We start from the raw sequence: 21,194 nt of genomic DNA on the forward strand, positions 1-21,194 counted from the left end.
CACTAAGTCCGGAAAATGAGTATTTCACAAAAGCCAAATAGCTAAAAGAACTTGTAAAAAAGTATGAAGGCATATTTTCCGATGGAATCGCATCAGGGCCCGTCCCAAAGGCCCCGAAAAACAGGCGAAAATCTCGATAAAGGCACAATCATCACGAGGAAACGAAGGAGAAGACCTTCGATTAACATAATTTAAACGAAGTTATGAAGGACGATTAGATGATATGGAAGACTTTCTGTGCAACCGCAACGAAGGACGGGAAGTGTCCACAACCATAAAAAATGATGGACACACCGATGATAGATTTCAGGTTGTACGAGCAGAATACTTTTCGTTTCTGAGCGAAGAATCGCGGCATGCAATTGCACATGCCTGAAATAATGTTGACGTTAATTCAGTGGATTCCACTGCTAACGTAATAAATAAAGTTGAGCCAAATAACATTAATTTGGAATTTGTAAATATTATGCTTTTAATAATTGAATTCTTTCGATCAAAGTGGTGTGTTATCGGATCTTCTTAAGGTTAAGCCCGTGTATTCGCCAGGCCCTGATGGAGTACCAGGCTGTGTTCTGAAGTACTGCGCCGAGGCACTGTGCAAACCGCTTGTTAAACTCTTTAATCTATCGCTGGAAACTTCGATCTTTCCCCTTATGTGGAAGAAATCCTTCATTATTCCGCTGCATAAAAAAGGGAAAAATCCGACGCTGCTAATTATAGAGGCATCTCTAAATTGTCAGCAATTCCAAAGCTTTTTGAAAAACTTATCACTCCACATTTGCAACACCTATGTAGTTCAATAATAACTCCGTGCCAGCATGGCTTCATGAAGCGCCGCTCCACCACTACCAACTTATTGGAGCTAACATCTTTTATCACGGATGGCTTCCGGAATGGCTTACAAACAGACGTCATATACACTGACTTCAGTAAAGCATTTGACTCTGTTAACCATTCGCTTCTTATAAGTAAACTCAGTCTTTTGGGATTCCCAACTGATCTTCTTATGTGGATTTCGAGCTACTTATCAGGGAGAACCCAACGTGTTTTCTTTAAAGATGTTACCTCGCGTGTAGTCCGCGCCACATCGGGGGTGCCCCAAGGAAGCCATCTTGGACCCCTACTTTTTACTCTGTTTATTAACGACTTGCCCCTTGCCTTAACTAATTCACTTGTACTTATGTACGCTGATGACGTTAAGCTATGCCTTCAGTATAAATTCACTAGCGCCCAGTATAGACTTCAATCCGATTTGGATAAACTTCAAAATTGGTGTTTAGCAAATAACCTAAAGCTTAATGGATCGAAATGTAAACTTATGTCTTTTTACCGATCTAGTCCTCACCAGGCTATGTACTTTCTCTATGGGAACGCCTTAGAACGATTAACTCAGGTTAACGATCTAGGTGTCCTATTAGATTTGAAACTTAAATTTACCGACCATGTATCTACCATGGTTAATAAAGCTATGGGTGTGCTTGGTTTTATTAAAAGATGGTCAAAAGAATTTAATGACCCGTACATAACTAAAACGTTATATACATCACTGGTCCGTCCGATTCTTGAGTATGGATCGTGTGTCTGGAGTCCTCAATATGGAGTACACCAAGATCACATTGAATCTGTACAAAAAAACTTCCTTTCTTTTGCTCTTAGGGGACTTAATTGGGATGCAAATCTTTACCTCCCCTCTTATCATAGTAGACTTTTACTAATCAACTTACCAACATTAACAAATCGTAGAACGATGCTGGGTGTCATGTTTCTATATAATCTTATATATGGTAATGTAGACAGTCAGCATTTACTAACACGCTTAAATTTTAACGTTCCTAGTAGAAGGACTAGAAACTTCCGTCCTCTACTCCTTAGCCATTGTAATTCGACATATGCCCAACACGATCCGTTCAGGGTATTATGTTCGGACTACAATGGTCTCTACCACATCTTATCACTTTGCTCTACTAACAATCTTAAATCGCTTATATTAACCGCCTTATCTACGCAACACTCTTCCTCGTAATATCTTTCTCCTAATTCTCGCTTATCTATCTCGGATCTATTCCCGCGATTCGAGCCGTACGTTACGCGGCAGCGTCCCTCGGTCGGTTGGACGGGAGGTGGGCTGTACGTATGCAGTGGGAACCGCGCAAAATAATGTGTGCCAATTGCTTTTATAAATTATACAAACTTCTTAATAAATGTTTGAAAAAAAAATATATGAGCCAAGCAAACAACTTGGACAAAATTTAAAAAAAAAAGAGAACAAAGCACACAAATAAAAAATATTAATGATCTAAATAATAAAAAAAATATAATATAATAAAGTACCGACAAGGAACTAAAATAAAGAAAAATTGAAACAAAATATATATATAGTAACATATCAACAAAATTTCTTTAAGTGTATATCAGTAAATTTTGTAAACCAATTTTGTAAACCGAAGCTGAAGCCTTTTGTATTGAAATTCGTAATCCAGCTGCAAATTGCATCATTCCAATTTTTGTAAAAACATAAACATTTAATTTTTCAATTCGGCTGAAAACAGTCTCATTTAAGATTTCCAATTTCTAAGAGCCACTTCAGATTGAAAACCAAAACAATATTTTGGTAAACAGAATCCCGACTCAAATCTTTCTCACTCCTTTTAAGTGAAATAAAACTAAACAGCTCAAACCATTCTTAAATGGGCATCCACTTCACAGGAAATTTCACATTTTCTTGTCACCTCGATTAATTGAGACCCAAAGTCTTCCACGTCAACTGACACCTCAAGTAATAGGTTCCGACTCAATCGATTTCCTTCAGAAAACAAAGCCTCTCTGAGAGAAAAGCTTCTTTCGAGCTTTGATCTGCAAAAAGCTTCAGCAAGGGTAGCTATAAAAGGGACTTAGAGCCCCAAAGTTAAGTTAGATTTGAAACTCCAAAAATTCTAAGCAGTTTTAAAAATCACACTGTATCAAAAACGGAACTCAAATAAAAATATATTTTTTTCAAACTATTTTTGAAGAAGATATTTAATTGGCGCAGCCGGTAGGATGTGTAAAAGTGACCAGTGATCAATCGAGATCATAGAACATCGTTGAAGTATTTTGTGCTAATGCAACTGCAGCCTTAATACTAACCGCGAGTGTTAATCGCTATTCACATCCGCAAAAGAACTTACGTGTTAGTTTCAATTTGTAGCCCACTTTTCGAAGTGTGACTGCTACCGAAAATATACAAAACACAAAAACTTAAAATAAATTAGTAGCCCGCTTTCATAGTGTGACCGCTACCGAAACAAATAAGAAATACGAATATTACAATGGCCGAACCAGTAGCACAAGTCCAGTTACTCTCCGAGCTACACCTTAATCAGGCTTTAAGCCAGATTAGGCAAGTTCCCAATTTTAATGGAAGCACCAGGGAATTAAGTGCATTCATCAGACGGATCAAATACATTTTAAATTTGTATCCATCAACTGATCCGCGTCAAACAGCTGTATTCTTCAGTGCAATCGAGATGCAATTATCAGGAGATGCCCAGCGAGTGTCACAGATATCAGCAGCAACCAATTGGCCCGATCTAAGGATTGCTCTCATCGATGAGTATAAAACCCAAACCCCATGCGAGGAATTACTAAGACGACTCTACAATACCCCTTTCAATGGAAGCATTCGTAAGTTCGTCGAGGATCTAGAATATAAAATATTTGTCATAACAAACAAATTGTCGTTAGAAAATAACAATTTAAATACAATGATTTATAATAATGCCATGAATAATACTGTAAAAGATGTAATAATGAGAAAACTTCCTGACAGGTTATTCATGACATTAGCAAGGCACGATATAACTACAGTCAGTAAACTTAAACAAGTAGCACAACAAGAAGGTTGTTATGATTCTGGTTCTGATAAAGTTAAATCACAACATAATTCAAAACAAAACGGACAAGATAGGAGAAATTATCAAAGAAATAATAATTTCCAAAGAAATAATTCCTTTTATAATAATAATAATCAACAAAATTATAATCAGCAAAGTAACTATAGACAACCAAATAATTTCAATCAACAACAATTTCAACAGGAATTGCAGCAAAATTTAAATCACGGTAGAGCTCAGAATCCTATGAATTATCAACAGCCAACATCTTCTTTACAAGGTTATAATTCTAACAAACCAGTGAAAAGACAGCGTGAATATTCAAGCGATCAATCTAGAATGGAAATCGAAAATTTTCATCAAATAGCCTCGGATCCAATAGAAGAAATAGAAATCCTTACATCAGAATAACTATTAACAATCGCGCATTTAAATGTGTAATAGATACAGGAAGTTCAATAAACCTAATAAAAGAAAATTATTTTAATTTCCCACAAACATTAAAAACGTTAGAAGTACACACAATTAATGGTGTAATTAAATTAAATAAGTCCGTAAATTTTAAATCAAGTAAACTTTGTCCGATCGATCAACCATTTTGGGTTCACAATTTTTCGCAAAAATATGACATATTGATAGGAAGAGAGTATTTAGAAGCATGTGAAGCAATTATTAATTATAAACAGGAAACAGTCACTTTGAGCGGATTTGTTTTTTCCATGATATATAACCACGAAGATTTCAAGAATTCCGAAATTGAAACATTGGAAGATTATCTCAGTCCACCTTCATCTGAGGATATATCTTTTAATTTTGCAATTAATAATGACTTAGAAGAAAATAATAAATTTCGAATAAATCATCTTAATAAAGAAGAAAGAACTAAATTAAATAACATTTTATTTGAATTTAGGGATATCCAGTACAGGGAAGGTGAAAATTTGACCTTTACCAGTGCTATAAAACATTCAATCCAAACCAAACATGAAGATCCTATTTACAAAAAACCTTATAAATACCCCCAAGCTTATGATCAAGAAGTAGAAGTCCAAATTAAAGAAATGATGAATCAGGGAATAATACGTAAATCGAAATCCCCTTATTGTTCTCCAATATGGATAGTCCCAAAGAAAGAAGATGCATCAGGTAAAAAGAAATTTCGAATAGTAATAGACTATCGAAGTCTAAATGAAATAACTATTGATGATAAGTATCCGATACCAGTTATGGATGAAATACTTGACAAACTTGGAAAGTGTCAATATTTTACAACAATTGACCTTGCCAAGGGTTTCCATCAAATTCAAATGGATGAAAATTCTATTTCAAAAACAGCTTTTTCTACTAAAAATGGACATTACGAATACACACGAATGCCATTTGGTCTGAAAAATGCGCCTGCAACTTTCCAACGTTGCTTGAACAATTTATTAGAAGATTTAATATACCAGCATTGCCTTGTTTACATGGATGACATAATTATATTTTCTACTTCATTAGAAGAACACATATTGTCCATAAAAAAGGTGTTTTCAAAACTTCGAGAAGCTAATCTTAAACTTCAACTTGACAAATGTGAGTTTATGAAAAAGGAAACTGAATTCCTTGGACATATAATAACAACAGAAGGAATAAAGCCAAACCCCCAAAAAATTGAGGCAATACAAAAATTTCCAATACCAAAAACCCAAAAAGAAATAAAATCATTTTTAGGTCTCTGTGGATTTTATAAAAATTCATACCTGATTTTGCTAAAATTGCAAAACCTATGACTGTAAACTTAAAGAAAGGTTCCACTATAAATTCAACCAATAAAGAATATTTAGAAGCATTTGAGAAATTAAAACTTCTTATTACATCAGACCCAATTTTAATTTACCCTAACTTTGAAAAATTATTTTCCTTAACAACAGATGCTAGCAATGTCGCCATAGGCGCAGTATTATCGCAAAATCATAAACCTATTTGTTATGCAAGTAGAACTCTTAATGAACATGAAATTAATTATTCAGCAATAGAAAAAGAGCTTCTGGCTATAGTCTGGGCCACTAAATATTTTAGGTCTTATCTCTTTGGTAGAAAATTCGAAATCCTTAGCGATCATAGACCATTAGTTTGGCTTCATAATATAAAAGAACCAAACATGAAACTACAAAGATGGAGAATAAAATTAAACGAGTTTGTCTTCACTATTAAATATTTGCCGGGAAAGGAAAACCAGGTAGCTGATGCTCTGTCAAGAGTGAAGCTAGAAGAAAATTTTTTAGGAGAAACACCGGATAATACCGAGTCATTACCCACAATAGCAACAGTTCATAGTGCACATGAAGACAATCAGAATTATATAGAAATAACCGAAAGACCTTTAAACTATTACAGTAGACAAATTGAATTTCATAGAGGAAACTCAAATGAAGTCAAATTGAGCCAATACTTTCATAAAACCAACCTTAAAATAATTTATAAAGAAATGACCCATGAATATGCAAAAGAATTAATTAAAGAATATTTGTGCTCTAAAAAAAGTGTTATTTATTTTCCTTGTGAAATGGACTTCATAATATTTCAAAATGCTTATATAGAAATCATCAGCTCAAACAACTTAACCAAAGTTATGAAAACTAGTACAATATTAACAGATGTCCAAACATTCGCCGAATTCAAGGAAATTGTCCTTAAAGCTCACGTAGAATTATTACATCCAGGAATAGAAAAACAAACAAGCCTTTTTAAAGAAAAATATTATTTTCCCGATTATCAGAGATTAATTCAGAATATTATAAATGAGTGTGAAATTTGTAACCTTGCTAAAACAGAACACAGAGATACAAAACTTACATTTGAATTAACCCCAGAAACCTTTAACCCCAGAGAAAAATATGTTATAGATTTTTACATGATCGATAATAAACAATTCTTATCTTGCATTGATATTTATTCCAAATATGCTGCTTTAATAAATGTCAACAGTAGGGATTGGTTAGAAGCAAAAAGGGCATTACTCATGATATTTAATGTAATGGGTAAACCAAAAGAAATTAAAGCCGACAAAGACTCTGCATTTATGTGCAAGTTATAATATTCAAGTGAATAAAATAAAGAAAATAAACAAGCTTAATAAAAATCGTCATACATTCGATATTGATACTAGGTATAGACAAGCTCCACTTATAAAATCTAAAACAACAAATCCTTTTAGGAAGACAGGCCAAATTACACAAACTGACGAAAAACATTATGTAGAAAAAAATAGAGGTAGAGAAATCACACACTATAAATCGAAATTTAAAAAGAAAAAGAAAATTAATACCAGCAAATATAATAATTCCAGATTTCCACCGGAAGACAACCCAGCTTAATAAAATTATCTTTTATATAATAACTTTATTATGTCTTATATATCACGCCATGTGTCAGAACATAGATATCAATCCAATTCAAGCAAAAAATGGATACTCAATTTTCCAAACAGGTAACATAGATCTGCCCACTAATTATGAATATCATTGTCTCACAGTCAATTTAACTAAAACTGAACAAACTTATAAAAATCTAATGGAACAAACACGAGAATTTGAACATTTGGATCAAATTCAATATCTAAAAGAAAAATTAAATAGAGAAATGAATGGAATAAAAATTGCTCAAACAAAAGAGGACTTGCAAATTTTGTAGGTACCTTTTATAAATATTTATTTGGCACATTGGATCAACAAGATAGGGAAGAATTAGAATCAAAAATTGATAACTTGTCCGAAAATAGTATACAGATCAACGAATTAAATAAAGTTATTGATGCAATTAATAAAGGAATAGAAACAGTAAATCGTTTAAATGAAAACCAAAATGAAAACCAAAGGTTAGCAATCCTTATTTTCAATTTACAAGAATTTTCAGAATACATAGAAGACATTGAATTAGGAATGCAATTTACAAGATTAGGCATATTCAACCCAAAGCTCCTAAAACATGACCCGCTTAAACATATTAATTCAGAAAAATTGTTAAATATTAAAACATCTACTTGGTTACAAGTTAATACTAACGAAATATTGATAATTTCTCATATTCCTCGTACTATTATTAAAACCCCCATTTACAAAATTTTACCGTATCCGGATCAGAATCAGAATATAATAACCGAAACATTGCATGATAAATATTACATAAAAAATCAGCAAGTCTTTAAAGTAAAAACAAAAGAAATAGTAAATAATAAATGTATAATAGGTCTCTTAAGACAAACAAATACAGAATGTAGATATACAAAAATGTACAAGAACTTCGAATTAAATTATATTGAACCCAACATTATAATAACATGGAATTTACCAAAAACTTTGTTAAATCAGAATTGTATAAATAAAGATCTAATAGCAGAAGGAAACAATATAATAAAAGTATTCAACTGTTCTATACAAATAGAAGATGTAATAATAACAAATACTATGCTTGATTACACCCGAACTATTTATGTAAACAACAACATAACTAAACTCGAACCTTTATCGTATATCGTAGCCAAAGAAATATTCCAAAACCACTCAAAACAATATTTAAAAACTCAAACAATTTTACTAATACTACTAGTAGTAATAATTATTATTATAATCATATATTTGATTTATAAATTTAAGAACATCCCAAAAAGGATAATAATCAATTATAAAAAACAAAAGGTTATAACTCCCGAAGAAGAAACTATAAGTTCAGAGAATAAAGAACATGACCTACAGTTATACCCCAAACTAACCGCCTGAGGACAGGCTAAATTCTTAAGGATGGGGAAGTAACATATCAACAAAATTTCTTTAAGTGTATATCAGTAAATTTTGTAAACCAATTTTGTAAACCGAAGCTGAAGCCTTTTGTATTGAAATTCGTAATCCAGCTGCAAATTGCATCATTCCAATTTTTGTAAAAACATAAACATTTAATTTTTCAATTCGGCTGAAAACAGTCTCATTTAAGATTTCCAATTTCTAAGAGCCACTTCAGATTGAAAACCAAAACAATATTTTGGTAAACAGAATCCCGACTCAAATCTTTCTCACTCCTTTTAAGTGAAATAAAACTAAACAGCTCAAACCATTCTTAAATGGGCATCCACTTCACAGGAAATTTCACATTTTCTTGTCACCTCGATTAATTGAGACCCAAAGTCTTCCACGTCAACTGACACCTCAAGTAATAGGTTCCGACTCAATCGATTTCCTTCAGAAAACAAAGCCTCTCTGAGAGAAAAGCTTCTTTCGAGCTTTGATCTGCAAAAAGCTTCAGCAAGGGTAGCTATAAAAGGGACTTAGAGCCCCAAAGTTAAGTTAGTTCTGAAACTCCAAAAATTCTAAGCAGTTTTAAAAATCACACTGTATCAAAAACGGAACTCAAATAAAAATATATTTTTTTTTCAAACTATTTTTGAAGAAGATATTTAATTATATGTATATGTCCAAGTATGAATACACAAATAGTGGGGTGGGTCGAATTCCAACAAGTTGTTCAAATCGAATTCTAATAGTGCGGAAAACTTGCTACGGAATACTACAAGCATTTTGCAAAAAAAAATTTTGAAATCGGTCAATATCTTCTGTTCGCGCATCGCACTTAAAGTTTCGAAAAATTTTCGAAAATACCGAATTTTCAAAACTTCTTAAAAGTACGATTTAGTCGCAATTTTCCAAAGTTTTACTTATTATTATATTTATTTTGAATCATTTAAAAGGTTTTTTCGTAATTAGGTAAATCCATAGTGATTTTAAGAATTTAAAATAAATAAGTTTTTAGTACAAATTTCATGCATTACGATTGTTTTTCACGCTCAGCTTTCCCCAGGATCAACGACGAGGACGTAGTGAAAAATCTGATCCCATTTTTTTTATTGCTATTTTTTTATTTGTTTTTAATGATTTTTTTTTTATTTTTTTAATGATTTATATATTTTTTTTTGATTTTTTAAAATTTTTTTTGTTGTTTTTTTTTTAATTTTCTTTTTGTTTTTCGATTTTGTTTTATTTTTCTGTTGTATACTGGGACTTGTTCTCAAATTTAGGCAAACTGCAACGAGAATATAAAGATGAGCGTATGTAACCATCCCTATTGTGATAACCACATACCTTCTTCGACGCTTCAGTAACAAACTTAACAGTTCGCTCTACTGCTTGAGTGTGGCATGGAAAGCTTAGCATGTTGCTTTGACCGATTGATAGTTGGTTATGAATGGAAGATACCAAAACTGCATTTGACACATTCCTAAGTACTGGAGGAGGTGATACTACTGTAGAAGACCAGTCGATCATTTCATAGTACTTAGTGGCATTAAAGTTTAGTTTTGGCAAAAGGAACGAGCGCACCGAAGTCTCCGCAGTAGGAGTCTTCTCTCTGGCTTTTAAAATTCTTTGCAACCCGATGCCACACGATGCCATGCCACACTCAAGCAGTAGAGCGAACTGTTAAGCTTGTTACTGAAGCGTCGAAGAAGGTATGTGGTTATCACAATAGGGATGGTTACATACGCTCAACTTTATATTCTCGTTGCAGTTTGCCTAAATTTGAGAACAAGTCCCAGTATACAACAGAAAAATAAAACAAAATCGAAAAACAAAAAGAAAATTAAAAAAAAAAACAACAAAAAAATTTTAAAAAATCTAAAAAAAATAAAAAAAATATATAAATCATAAAAAAAAATAAAAAAAAATCATTAAAAACAAATAAAAAAATAGCAATAAAAAAAATGGGATCAGATTTTTCACTACGTCCTCGTCGTTGATCCTGGGGAAAGCTGAGCGTGAAAAACAATCGTAATGCATGAAATTTGTACTAAAAACTTATTTATTTTAAATTCTTAAAACCACTATGGATTTACCTAATTGCGAAAAAACCTTTTAAATGATTCAAAATAAATATAATAATAAGTAAAACTTTGGAAAATTGCGACTAAATCGTACTTTTAAGAAGTTTTGAAAATTCGGTATTTTCGAAAATTTTTCGAAACTTTAAGTGCGATGCGCGAACAGAAGATATTGACCGATTTCAAAATTTTTTCCTGAATTTACGCAGCCCCAGAATCGTGATCTGTTGTTGGGCGCCGAAATCATCTCCCAACTTATGAGGCCAAAACAGGCATATTTGGGAGAAGGACAGCCACTACTAAAAAATACCGCGCTTGGATGGATTGTGATGGGGCCAGTGCGAACGGAATCAGCTCCTAATATCAAGGCAGAACAAGTCGTCGGTATTACGGCGGCTTGGACACCGGAAGCTAACGAGCAACTAAAGGGTATCGGTGAAATCGTATCGGAACAAAGTTTGATTGAGCAAGTAGTAAAATCTGGAAGATTACATAGTTCCCCACTCATGGCGAAGCCCAAGTTTGTCAACTCACAACTGAAGAGCACAGAGTGCAAGGACAGAGTGTAAACAAGGAAATTCAGGGGGTTAAAGTCACCTCCAATTCTAAAGGATTTAGGAAGAGACACATTACGCGGCATGGGTAATTGGCATCATCAAAAGGGAGCAAGAAAGGGGCCAATAAAGGACCAGAGTCCTACTAGAACAAACGCCTAGTACTACATGGGATGCAGGGGGAAACCGAATTGGTCTTATCTAACTTTTGATGACGGCACCAACTTCACGAAAACGTAGGGATTGGCTTGGGATCCTTCCACTGATCAGATGCTGCTTTCGTTATCTGGTTTTCAGTCCACTTCGAAGCGGTCTCAACGTTCTGTCCTATCATCAATAGCGAGGTTATACGATCCTCTGGGCCTTGTTGGTCCAGTTGTTACTAAGGCAAAAATATTCTTGCAGAAGCTGTGCCTAGAGCATCTTTCTTGGGATGAAAGCTTACCTCATGTTTTTTCCACCGAGTGGCAGGAGATCTGGCTGAGCTCCTTTCACATTCAATGTGCAGAATTTCCTCGGCTGGCGATTACGTCTGGAGCACTCGTGGAGATTCATGGATTTTCCTTCCTACTGAGTTGATCGGGTTCAGTTTATGGTGTCAGGGCCGCCCTATCTTTTAAAGACACAGGAGCACTGGCCTGCGACGATAGTAATCGAGAAGCCAGCTTTAGAGCTTCGCCCTTCAATTTTATTGGTAAGGTCGCCATATACAGACCTCGTGGCGACATGCAAATACGTTAACTCCTTTCCAGCTCTTCAGCGAGTGTTTGCGTATTTACCGTTCATGATATAAACGTTCATTATCTCAAGACGGGGACTCACATGCTTTTGTGGGCAGTTCAGCATGCTCATTTTGGTGATGAAATAAGGACGTTGCAGACAAAGGGAATGGTTGCCTCCTCCAGTTCGCTAGCTTCGTATCCCCCCTTTTTGGATCAGTTTGGATTGCTTCGAGTAGACGGGCGTCTCTAGAATTCATCCTTCGATTACGATGGCCGTCACCACCAGCATTATCAGCGGGAAGAATGACCGACTGACCGAAGAAAGCAAAAACCAGCCAGCTAAGCCGAAATGCGAAATGCTCAGAGGTGGGTGACCCTGGCATTAACATTAGTTTTAGCACGTCCATAACATTGACCTTTCTTAGACTTATATAAGAGTTGTTCTTCTGAAATAAAGATAGTTGCGAAATCAGAGTGAATCGTCTCGTTACTCAGTGTCTGAACCACGGCCCTTAAAATCAATCTACTTCGAGTGATCCTGTGTAAATGGACCACAAGTAGAACCCGCGGCATACCAGTCTACTTCGAGTGTTGTTCCCGTGAAACGGCCCACGAGTAGACCCGCGTCATCCAACCTACTGCGAGTGGCTCCTGTGTAAACGGCTTTCAAGTAGAACCCGCGGCATACCAGTCTACTTCGAGTGTTGCTCCCGTGAAACGGACCCCAAGTAGGACCGGACGATAAGGAATCAGCCGAACCACCATACGATCTGTACTTGAGGAGAACCAGCCCTGGACTTCAAGTACCCCACATCAACTCCAGCCTGATCACTGCAATCACCTGTGCTTCCGTTTATTTCCGATTCGTGCCCACATCAAAGAATATTTTGACGTTAAACTTTGTGAAGTCACCACTACTGAAGCTTCGTTACGTGTTTGCCGCAGATATCCACCAAATATCCACCAAAATCGCTCGCCTCTACCATCCCTTTGGTTTTATAGTTCCTGTCATTACTGTTGCCAAGGGCTATTCTAAAGTACATCTGCCAGTGGCGGTCCGATACCCCGATAAGAATCAATGTGCTATCGATTAAGACGGTCCTTTCTCATTCAACTCTACAATCTCGATGTAAAGAATTCCCACATCACTTACCAAACATTGAGAATCTCAAAATTCCTCTATGGCTCGGCCAGAAACGTTAACTACACGTCTTCTGTGACAATTCTTTGCAAGCATATGCGGCCAGTGCTTATCACCGAATACAACATCAATCCGGGAGAGTGAGCACAGCCCTTTTGAAGTGACTTAGTCGAGTCACACCCACTAAGCCAATAACAATTCCTCGAATCGAACTCTCTGGAGCAATATTGGCTACCCGATTGGGTACGACATCCCCATGTCCGTTTATTTCTGGACTGATGCATCTGTTACGCTATTAATGTTTTTTAATAGCGGCTAAAATAAACAGACGATTTCACGGTTCAATTTCAATCAATTTTGAATGTTTTTATTTGAGGGTTCAATCTAACCAACAAACTCGCAGCCGCTCAAATCAGTGCCAAAAGAAAATGAAAGCTTAGCAATGCCAACTCAGAACAATGCAGTTGTTTATCATTTCGTTGGTAAGAGGCTAGGCGGGGAACGCACACAAATGCAAGATGAGCTAGTGTGCAGCAGCTCTGCAAAGCTCCCAAAAGTGCATGCGGTACAAATACCAGTAAAGCGAATGAGAACAGGGGAGAAAAAACCAAAAAAAGAACTGGTACTAGAATATATAAATTATTTTAAATAGCTTCGCCTTTGGCTGCTTGGCAACAGCATCCATCATCTTCTACTGGACTAAAGGGAACTCGACACATTGAAAGACTTTCGTCTCCAACCGAATTTGCAAGATTTTGGAACAAAGAACCAGGGCCCAATCAACCCATGTACCTTTGGAGAAAAACCTTGCCGATGGTACCTCACGCCTCAACAGATATTCAGCATCTGGTGGTTTGGTCCAAATTGGTTCTGAGAAGTCGAATATTGTTGGCCTAAGAAGACAAAGAAGACAACCCATTAACTCGCATCACATGTTTGCTCAGTTGACAACTCACTTATCACCTTACTCTTCATATAACAATCTGCTATTCGATATGGCTAACATTCGCAGATAACTGACGCCACCCGCAAAGAAATTATATTTTGATGAAATTAAATTGAAATTATATATAGAATTACGAGAGGCTCTCCTCCAAATTGTAAGGATGGTGCAGAAAGTAGCCTTGCTTCCAGATATCAGCCAAATCAAGGAAAAAAAATCGTTATCCAGCCACAATGCCCTGAGCGCTCTCTTACCATTTTTTGGATGTCTCTGAGATTATACGAATCAGACGGTGACTCAATCAGAGAAAAACCCGATTTACCAAAAAAGCATCACTTAAATCTAATGGCACTTCAATCCCCCTAACAGCCTTAATATAAGGTGGCTGTGGGAGGCTAGAGTAAAGGTACGCAAGACTCATCTGAATCGCTCCACTACCTACTTAAAACCACTACCAAGAATTGTTCACGCTTCTCACACAGATCAAATCTTTTTTTAAACTCACGTCCACATACACCTGGCCATTTCCTGATCGGAGGGCTTTTATTGGCACCCCCGGAGCCTTCTCTTTTTGACGGGCTCAGACTGACTCTTACATCTACAGGCCTGTAGATGTAAAACATGTAAATCGATGTCTTAATTGTGTGCAAGGATGACCGGCTACAAACAAATGAAACAAACAAGCACTGTCATGCTGGTCCCAGCATTCCGAAGCGGCATGTTCTGGCGTTCTTTTTCCCTTTACCGCTCCATCTTAATGAACTTAGAATCCACCCACGTTCTCCCTTTAATTTCCGCAAAGCTTTCTTGGAATGTTATCGTTTTGGGTCAAGTAGTCGTAAAGCAAGTTTCTTAAGTATTGGATTAAGTATTGGATTAAGTAAGGATTTGAAAGTCAATATGGATATGAGAGAGAGGATATAATAACTTGCTCAACTTTGATATACCGCATATGAGATATATATATGTCAGAACATCAACGCAACGAAAAAAAATCATTGGAGATTAAATTTTTAGTTCACTTAAAAAAAGTGAAAAAAATATATAAAACAATTTTGTTTAAATAGAGCTTTTCCTCTCTTATATTTTGAAGTCCGGGTTGGACATTTGGAGCTCCAAATCTTGTTGGAGGAACCAAGTCGCCTAGAAGGAAAAGTCCCGATGCGCTAGTAGCTCTACTCCATCCAACATATAGCGAAGCTGGTTTAATGCCTCCATTAAGATGCACCGCGACTTTGCTATATGTTGCTCCTTGGCCTTTATGGATGGTAATAGCCTCAGCAGGAACAATTGGGAATTGTTTTCTGTCAACAGAAGCATGCTCTGATCTTCCACACTGAAAAACTCGAGAGACTTTTACTATAGGAGTCCATTCGGGATCTGGACTATTTCGAACTTTTGATCTGGCGATTGCACCAACTATGGGCTCGAAAAAATTAATCCAAAGTCGCGTTATTAAATTTGATCCATTAACTACGCAATGGTCAATTTGTTTTAGCTGACCAGTTGCTCCATTTACAAGTCCGTCATTTGTGTCAATATTAACGGTAACCATATATTTAGCAGTTGTTTTGAGATGAAGAACATATGGTAAAACCTGAGTTTCATAGGTTTTCATATTTTGAGCATATCTTAACGTATTTTCTCTATTTCGTGCAGATATGTTCGCAGTTTTCACTGTATCAACTGCAGTGGAAACCAACTCTTCCTTTCCAATTTGCGCTAATTTAATGGAATTGAAATGGTTTACTTCTTCGTTAGAAGAAAATAAATGAATGGCCATCATCTGGAACTTCGCTGGGTGAAACAACTCTTTGTTTTAGGAGCTCTATGTCTTCAATTGTCATACAAGCCTCAGATAAATTATTTAAGGCTTGTGCAAATGCATGATCGCCTCTTTGGCGCATTATTTCAGCTCAAAATACTTAAAGTTGCTCCATAAGCTATTTCCTGCTATAACGCTATAAGGATTATTCGTCCTCTCCGAAAATATCCAACTGTCTCCAACATGGGAAAGCTGCTTTAGGTCTCCAAAAACTATAATTGATTTTCCCCCAAAACATAAGTCTGGGCATCGGAAAATTTGACGAAGCCGTTGATCCAAAAATGAAAGCATTTTTGAGCCAACCATGGAAATTTCATCAATTATATTTAATTGGAGATCTATCAATTTGCAATGAATTGTATTTAAACTATCATTGCTTAAAGGTCTTAAAGGACCTGAGGCCTGATTAATTGGTAGAGAAAACACTGAATGAAGAGTTAATCCTCCAATCTCAAAAGCAGCTTTTCCAGTTGGAGCACATAATAGAACTTTTGCCGAATCCGTAGCACCAGGAAGCTTATTGGCTCGCCAAGTCACAGACTGATATATGATTGAAATCAGTCTGCTTTTCCCTACACCGGCCCCTCCACCAACATATTCGTAAAATATATTTTTACAAACAACATTATGCATTACATGTGCATAATATTGTCTTTGTTTGTAGTTGAGGGACCGAGTTAGCGAGCAAAGGTCATCATTGGAAACTAACGGGGGGAGTCTAATTAATTGAAGTTCGCCATCTTCTTCAGGATTATTTGTTGCATTGTCATCCTGAAGAATATTTACGTTCCGCTCTATATTTGGCACTGCTAAAGCTCTAAATTCTTTGTCTAAAAATTGGGAGGCAGGTTCTTCCAAATTGGGATTATTATCCCACCTATCCTCTTGCAAATCTTCAAGAACTCCATATCATCAAACACATCATAGTTTCTTTTCATGATCCTAATAGATTCATGATTAGTTCTAAATGTGTTTTCAACGACGTTGGAAAGAAGTTCAGCTTCTTCATTTCGCCAAGGATAGAAGAGCATTAAATGCTCTCGGAAATAATCCGATGGTGAAGAGTTAATGCTAAAGCGAACCCATCTAAGAATCAGGGGATGCTTACGTTTCTTAACGTAACCAGACCCGTCCATCAGTGAATAGTTTTGCTCAGCAACTTCGTCTTCAACATCAACCTCCAAATCATTTGCTTCATCATAGTCATCACCATGATTAGCGGCAGATCGTGTATTGCGCTTATGGAATCTATACCAAGCTGCAAAATCTGCTAAACAAATTCCTTCCAGCTGCTCATGCCTTTGCACATATCGGTCAAGAATATTACGCTCAAAAATATCCACCGAGTTGTTTGGTAGTCGCTCTAATTCTTCATTTGAGCGAGCCAATCGAACTCGTTTGTCTGGATGGCAAGTGTTTATAAAAATTGTACCTTCACTTGCCTCCGACATATGCATATATACATAATAAACTTGTTCCCTAGGTGCTGCAATTTCCTTTTAATAGATATATTCCCATGGCTTATTTCTGCCATGGCTTCACGGAGCAACTACGAAACGCCTCTGTTTCATTTGTTTATATAGTTAATGATATAACTACAACAGGCTTAGGCATCTAGGATAAATTGAATATCAATATTAGCTCTGTGTAAGCCTAGAATATCTCTATTATAAGCATTGAGCAGTCGGTCGGAAAATTGTCTGCGAAGAAAAATTTGTGGCTTTTTCAAGCTGAAACGTATGGCTAATTTGTAGGCTTCAAAATTAGTATCAAGGTGGGACAGAAAATATTCAAAATTATTAAATAAAGCTGCGTCTTCATTAGGAATGGTTCTTAAAGTTTCCTTAATTTTTTTGTACAAAGTTTTATGTTCTTCAACATTTACATCGTTTTCTTCTATCGGATGCAAAACTAGCGTTTCGGGCATAGGAGGGTGTGGCATATTGAATCGTCAAAACTCCTGACCGCGTAACTCTCTTAAGCAAGATGAACTGTGCTTGTGACGTTGATACTGAAATACTTCTTGTAGTTCAGGATCGTCTCCATTTGTGTTAATAAACCTATCGATAAAGTTTATTACTTGCTCGGTATTTTCGGTGTCGTCGAGCTTAGGAGCACCAGCAAGCCAGTACATGCCATGAGAATGCGGAGATCCTCTGTGCTGAAATTCGATTCTCCAATAAAAATGGGAAAGATTGAATTCCCCAAATATATCGGTTTTGAACAATTTCATTAATTGTCACAACCTGTAATCGAAGTACCGAGAGCACGTCACTGGATCGTATCGGATTAACCGAGCCTTTTCGGAGCTGGAAAGAGCTGCCGCTTCTTTCTCGCTTATAACCCTTTTGTCCAATAGAAGAAGAGGTTAACTACAAGTTCATTCCACTTAGTTTCAGCAGCGGAAAGAGTGATAAAGAATGTTGGCAACCCGAATTGTCGAATTATGGCGATTACTTTCTTTTTCTCAGCCTCCCAATGACCTGGTGCAGACCGTAAGCCTTTGAGGATGTGGTAGCCATCATCATGTTGCACAAGTCTATGTACAAAAGACTCATCTCGCAGATTGCCAGCGGTAACTGCTCCGGATTTTTTGCGTAAAGCAATGGAAATTGAATTTTATATACGCTGCAATTTATAAAATTTATACATATATAAAACTTTAGGAACCACAGCGCAACGACGGTCGTAAAAACGGATTTGGGATCTGGCTTTTTTTGCATAGGTTGTATTTCCTTTAAATATTTCTCCGCAAGAAATATTTGGAAATGAAAGTTCGTCAAGCGTTAAGCTTGTTGGGCGATGGCCTTCTCCCGGTGCCAATGCAATGCGTTGAATTTCAATATCATTATTGTCCAATAATGTTTCATGGCCTCCGGGAATTAAATTTTCCTCGAGCTGTACAGCATTTTGGGATTGGTGCTGCTGCTGAAGAAGTTGCTCTACCGCTTCGCGATCAGATTCATCCGCAATAAAAGGAATTTCATGACTTCCTTGAAGTTGTGCTAGCCATGACTCGTTAAGTGAAATCGGTATTCACTAAGTAGCGTACAGCTTCAAGGACCCGAGCGGGTCGAATAGTTTCAGTCATGAAATTGTGAGCGTATTCTAGCCTCCTTTTTAAATGGACTTGGATGACATGAGTAGAGTCGAAAGAGCACGGAAGCGCAGTCACAATGTCAGGAACTGAAATTGGAACGTTCACCACAGCGCCTCGGATACCGCATTGCCTTTCATAGCCGAGAGAAATAATCCTCATGAAAGGGATTCTCGGTGAAACCAGGCGCTCTTCGAGGCAGGGTTAGTCCATTTAAGCACTCGGGGATTTCGGGAAAGTCGAAACCATTCGAAAGGCAGAGTGATGGGAGTTTGCCTAAAGAGACGGAACAACGGCCGGTGTTGCAAAAATTATATTTGCCGGACGGACTGGGAAATTTTCTCGACAAATAGAAAGCGTTGCCAACGTTTAGGAGAGGAAATTTTGAGGAGATAGCAAGGATGTATCACAAGGATGTTCACACTTACCTGTGAACGGAACCACGTTTCTCCACAGCAGACACAAATTTCCGTTGGTTCTTCCTTTATGTTCATGTAATAAAGATCCCTCGCCGAAGATCGAATCGAGTTTTGCACCTGCTCTCGTCATCGCTCCTCGGGTTCCTCTCGGCGGGTCGCGCGCTCCTCGATATCCCGAATCCGTTCGGGAATTCGATGGTCCGGAATGGTCCTCCGAGCGGCATGGTCAACAGTGTCTTGCACCTGCTCTCGTCGTCGCTCCTCGGGTTCCTCTCGGCGGAACCCTCGGAGGACCATTCCTTGATGGTCCGGAATGGTCCTCCAACCGACATGGTCAGCAGTGTTTTTCACCTGCTCTCGTCGTCCCTCCTCGAGGTCCTCTCGGCGGGTCGCGCGCGCCTCCATATCCTGAATCCGTTTGGGAATTCGATGGTCCGAAATGATCCTCCGAGCGGCATGGTCAGCAGTGTTTTGCACCTGCTCTCGTCGCCGCTCCTCCAGGTCCTCTCGGCGGGTCGCGCGCGCCTCCCTATGCCGAATCCGTTCGGGAATTCGATGGTCCGGAATGGTCCTCCGAGCGGCATGGTCAGCAGTGTCTTGCACCTGCTCTCGTCGTCGCTCCTCGGGTTCCTCTCGGTGGGTCGCGCGCGCATCCCTATCCCGAATACGTTCGGGAATTCGATGGTCGGGAATGGTCCTCCGAGCGGCATGATCAGCAGTGTTTTGATCCTGCTCTCGTTGGCGCTCCTCGGGTTCCTCCCGGCGAGTCGCGCGTGCCTCAGCATCCCGAATCCGCTCAAGGTTTCGAACCCTTTCGCTGCGTCTCCTATGGGCACGCGCTATGGCATCCTGTGCCCGACTTTCCTCCCGATTCTGGGTTATTGGCGCGAACATTGGCGATGTGCTGAGAATTCTGCACCCCTATTTGTGAATTGGGGTGGGGGCCTCATAGCGTAGTGGTTAGTGTACTAGCTCGCTAAGCGTGAGGTCGTGGGTTCGAGCCCCACTCGTGTCAAGTGCATGGCCCTGCAAGTTTTTCGGCGCTCGCGCATATGATGTGAGTAGCGAAAAGCTCTCGTTGGATTCTCGCTATTTATAATTATGTGCATGAGACCCGAAAAACCGGCATTCCCAGATGTCGTTAGGTGGCAAGCCCACTTCTGAGATAGGTTGCACTCGCTAATCATCGGATCGACTGAACAATAACGATTACAGAAACAAACACAAGATCAGAAAAAACACCCACACCCCCAGCCCGATGACGACCCGCCGCTTTTCGCAACGGACACGGATTGGACAATGGAATGTGAGGACCCTAATGGAGCCTTCCAGAATTGCGCAGTTTCAATAAGGAGATGGGCATAGTTAGGATTAGAACCCTGGAGTGGAACCCGCAAGAAAGAAGAAGAGTGGGACGCCCCAAAAGGTGACCTGGCGCCGATCTACAATACGCGAACTCGCAGTAATACATCACCTGGGGACTTGGCAAAAGAGAACAGCGCAGAATAGGGTCCGGTGGAATACACTTGTGGATGCCCTAAGCTCCCAAGCGGAGTAATAGGAATAAAAAAAAAATTTGTGAATTATTTTGCTCGTTGCGAGCCCTGCTTCGATTTAAAGCAGCTTGTCGGCGAGTTGTGTTTGACGGTTCGCCGGTTACATCCTCTGGTTATTCCCTCAATGATGTCCTGATGTCCGGCCCCGTGATTTAACCTAAGCTTTTCCATAACTTGCTTCGGTTTCGGTCTCACCTTGTAGCTTTGACTGGAGACAT

At 37.9% G+C, this 21,194-nt stretch overlaps 2 long non-coding RNA genes across 2 annotated transcripts; one reads left to right on the forward strand and one right to left on the reverse strand.

The window, feature by feature from the left end:
• Positions 1–9,891: 9,891 nt before the first annotated feature.
• Positions 9,892–10,050, reverse strand: LOC116655637. The gene is made up of 2 exons (XR_004310696.1): positions 9,986–10,050; positions 9,892–9,926 (listed from the first exon to the last, which is right to left on the reverse strand). It is a non-coding gene; the product is annotated as an uncharacterized LOC116655637 (long non-coding RNA).
• A 240-nt stretch (positions 10,051–10,290) lies between these two features.
• Positions 10,291–10,444, forward strand: LOC116655642. Its single transcript, XR_004310700.1, has 2 exons — positions 10,291–10,350; positions 10,410–10,444. It is a non-coding gene; the product is annotated as an uncharacterized LOC116655642 (long non-coding RNA).
• Positions 10,445–21,194: the final 10,750 nt, after the last annotated feature.

Source organism: Drosophila ananassae, unplaced genomic scaffold (assembly GCF_017639315.1).
Source record: "Drosophila ananassae strain 14024-0371.13 unplaced genomic scaffold, ASM1763931v2 tig00000107, whole genome shotgun sequence".
In the NCBI taxonomy this organism is placed as follows: domain Eukaryota; kingdom Metazoa; phylum Arthropoda; class Insecta; order Diptera; family Drosophilidae; genus Drosophila; species Drosophila ananassae.